The 4,029-nt window shown below is 44.7% G+C and overlaps 1 non-coding gene across 1 annotated transcript; it reads left to right on the forward strand.

Annotated features, from left to right (window-relative positions):
- The first annotated feature begins 3,714 nt into the window (after positions 1–3,714).
- Positions 3,715–3,786, forward strand: Trnaq-uug. Its single transcript has one exon. It is a non-coding gene; the product is annotated as a tRNA-Gln (tRNA).
- Positions 3,787–4,029: the final 243 nt, after the last annotated feature.

The raw sequence follows: 4,029 nt of genomic DNA on the forward strand, positions 1-4,029 counted from the left end.
ATACGTACTGAATTTACAGGACTGATAAATTTATTTCGTCTATCGCTACCATAAAACTAAGCGATGCAGGGATCAACATTAATTGTTTTTATTAACATTCCAATTGTTTTTAATCATAGAAAGGCTACAGACTTCCTTAAGGCTTTGATCCCTCTGGCTTATAAGATTTCATGTCCTTAGTGCCACCGCCCTCAGCCTTTGGTGGCAAGGCAGCACTTGTGAATGGTCAGTGTTTTAGCGTCGCCTGCCCAACGTGCAACACTTTGTACACGACGCCCCTGAAAGATTATCCGCTCACTCTGATAATGGAACTTCCTCTTTTCTCCTATAAAACCATTCTTGTCCGCCAAACGAGATCACTTTAATTCTAACTTAAACTCGAGCTCATGTAAGTAAGAAGAAGAAGACAAAGAAGCAAAGAGCACGGCCGCCCCACACATTCACCCCACCGCCACCTGACACTTCTCACGGGGGTTCGTGTGCACACAATACTTACAGATAATTTACGCTGATCACACACCGCGCCATAAATATTCACCACAAAACTTAGTCTAATGGAGGGAATTTACCTACTTACGAGAATACTTCTTCCTTCATTATTTTGATTTTGATATTACTTCTAATTTGCCTTGTGATTGGATTGCTTTCGTTCATTACCATTACTTTGTGCCTCTCATCACGCACGCACCACCACAGGCATGCACAATCAGCAAGTCTTCTGAAATTTCCACAAAACTTCAGCATTCTTCTTCACAGCCAAGAAAACCTCAGCATCACCCTCACTTTTAACCTCAGCTTCGCACTCAGCCAAGCCCCTGCACCCCTCTAACCCACGGCCACTCAACACCTCCGCTAAAGACTGCTGGCACCGGCGGTCTATTCAAGGCGCCACGACCTGCGGTTTACTGGTATCGTGATGCTCGGGGATCTGCAGGGCTTCGGTGGCGCTCAAGGGAAGCCGCCAGTAATCCTTTTCTTCCCCGAAACTTGCGTCAGGAAAGGCGAGTGGCCACGACAACACTCCGAGACTCGTATCAGGGATCAGAGGCAGAGGGAGAAAATAGAAAAGGGAGGATGTGTACGTGAGAGACTCCATTCTGACGTTCCAACACAGATTTTAGTGGTGTCCCGCCAGAGGAGTATAAGGTGAGCCGAGGGTGAGGTGAGGTAGGTGACCGGAAGGGTGAAACTACCAAGATGAGTGTGAGGTTGTGGTTGTGTGACCTCCAAGCTGCAGGGGGTATTGGAGAGAGAGAGAGAGAGAGAGAGAGAGAGAGAGAGAGAGAGAGAGAGAGAGAGAGAGGAGAGGCATGATAGCTTTTACTTTATAACGCACTGAACGAGGAAATGAGGACACACACGCCTCTCTCTCTCTCTCTCTCTCTCTCTCTCTCTCTCTCATTACCACTTTACATTAACGTTATTCACAACACACACTCATCCAGGCACTCACGTTAGAAATGGACATCATACTCTCTCTCTCTCTCTCTCTCTCTCTCCACGTACATATTACATCAAGAGCTCACACACACACATCAAAGCGAAGCCCGAAATATAAAGCGAGTGTGTGGAAAGAATAAAGCTTGAAGGGCGGCGCGGGACTGAAGCTCCAGGCAGACTCCAGTAATGAATTAATGAAGCTAATATGACGTCGAAATAAGCGAAGATGTCGATTATCCACTTAATGAAGAGTGAAGGCATTCATCAGCTTTATAATGAGCGGGATGGCAGCCATGGGGTGAGAGAGGGAGGGAGGGAGATGGTGGGGATTAATGGTGGGGAGGATAAAGAGGAAGGGTGCATGGGTCAGTGTACGGAGAGAGAGAGAGAGAGAGAGAGAGAGAGAGAGAGAGAGAGAGAGAGAGAGAGAGAGAGAGGTGCTGGGTGGGAGATTGTGTGGAAAGATATGGGACGGGAAGATAAGGAAGGAAGTGGTAGTAATAAGAGGACACTGGACAGAGATAAATCGAGGATGAGGAGATAATCTATGAGGAGAAGAGGAGGTGTTTGTGTTGGTGGCGGTGTGAGGTTGGGATATTTTAGGGAGGAAAAGTGTGTAGGGGTGAGGTATACATTATTCTCTCTCTCTCTCTCTCTCTCTCTCTCTCTCTCTCTCATTACACAAACATCCATTTGTTCTGCTGGTTTCTTTCCCGTCTATTTGCTTTATCACTTCCTATTTTCTTTCTCTCATTAAACAATTACCTAATACAATCACCAATTCCACAATCACGAGCCATACAACCGGTTAAACATCACTACAAAACTGCAAATTAAATCGAACCATAAAAGGACTAACAAAACTATTAAAAAGAAATCACCTTGCATAAATGGTTGTCGTGTAAATAGCGATTCATGTGTGATTTACATATATAACCTACTCAATAATCAAATAATATCCTGTGTGCTGCTAATGTTGAGCCTGAACGGTAGAATCACATGCAAACTGGATACAAACTCGTGCACAGTGAAATGTCAACTTTTATCCTCTTTACTTTCATCATCCCCCTTTGCACTCGACGATCAGGAGCAAGCAGAGGAAGAGGAAGATTACCACTAAGAAATTACAAATGGGAAGAGTTGATATTTTCATGGTTGTTTGTGGTGACTCCTTTGACACACTGAGAGAGGAGTGGACGCAGGACAGCTAATAGGTAAAGAAAGAAGAGGAGGAGGAGGAGTTCTAAGGATCGTGTGAAGGGGAAGTAGAGGAGGTCGTGGAAATGGACAAGAATATAACTACACGTATATTCCCCGCATTAAACCTCGATTTCGTTTTAACTGTTTTGGTCCTGAGGGTATTGAGTCAACAGTGTAGGGTTGTATGGAGGACCGGATGATACTGAACGTGCAAGAAGGAAAACGAAGAGAGAACGAGACGAGAAAAGATCATGAAAGGGAGGAAAAATTATGGAATACTGAATGAATGATTTCGAAACCTGCCAGCTTTTTTCTTTCTCAAGTAAGCAAGCAAACAAAAAAATTCTTAATTGTGGCGAACCATTCTTATCGTCCCAGCAGACTGAAGTAAGTGGGGGGCGAGACAAAGCCGCAATAGGAAGGCTGTCAATACCGCGGCACAAAGACCATTAGGGGTAAAGTTATTGTTAATTGTAATTACCTTCTTCGGCAAGTTTTGTTCGTGAATCTTTTGATGACGGGAATGAAAAAGATGAAGAGGCGAAAGACAACACGCAGTACCTCCCCCTGGGCCTGTAATGATTACTTCTGACAGTGACATTACAAAAGGCGCCCCAGAGGCTCCTTGTGTGTGCTCAAATGAAGAAGTCTGATTCAAGGAATGTTAAGTATCAAAAGACATCATTAAAACAGTGAACTCTAGAAAATCTTTGAAGACCAAACAGGTTCAATACGATCCAAATGAAGTCTAATCAACTTTTAGATATCGCTTGCCCCTCCCCTGATCACATCACCCCGAGCCGCCCCGCCCGTCCCGACACGCCCAAACTGTCCCAGACCCGACATACCTCGCAAGACCAGGTTTGTTACATTTATATAAGGATTTGTGGAATTCTTCAGCAACAGAAAGACTGGCTTGAGATGGTGCATGTGTGTTGAGAAGAGAGAGAGAGAGAGAGAGAGAGAGAGAGAGAGAGAGAGAGAGAGAGAGAGAGAGAGAGAGAGAGAGAGAGAGAGAGAGAGAGACCTGGTTTTATGCATAGACATTAATGCAAACTGCTAAATCGTTGCATGGGTCCCATGGTGTAATGGTTAGCACCCTGGACTTTGAATCCAGAGATCCGAGTTCGAGTCTCGGTGGGGCCTCTCCAATATTTTTAAAGGTGTGTGGTCTTCCTATCGGTGAAGGTTGGTATCTTATCTAGTATCAGCTGAAGCCAATGTTTGCCGCACAACAGACTATGTGTCTAGATTTCTGAAAGTCATTCTAAATAATGCAAAGCTAAAAATTATAAAAGGAAGAAAGAAAAGTGGTGAGTGAAACAGTACAGTGAAGAGCCACCAATCAGCCAGGCAAGTGGAGGGTGTGCTGGTACGGCTTTACGAGGT

The sequence above is a fragment of the Portunus trituberculatus genome, chromosome 40 (assembly GCF_017591435.1).
Source record: "Portunus trituberculatus isolate SZX2019 chromosome 40, ASM1759143v1, whole genome shotgun sequence".
NCBI lineage: Eukaryota > Metazoa > Arthropoda > Malacostraca > Decapoda > Portunidae > Portunus > Portunus trituberculatus.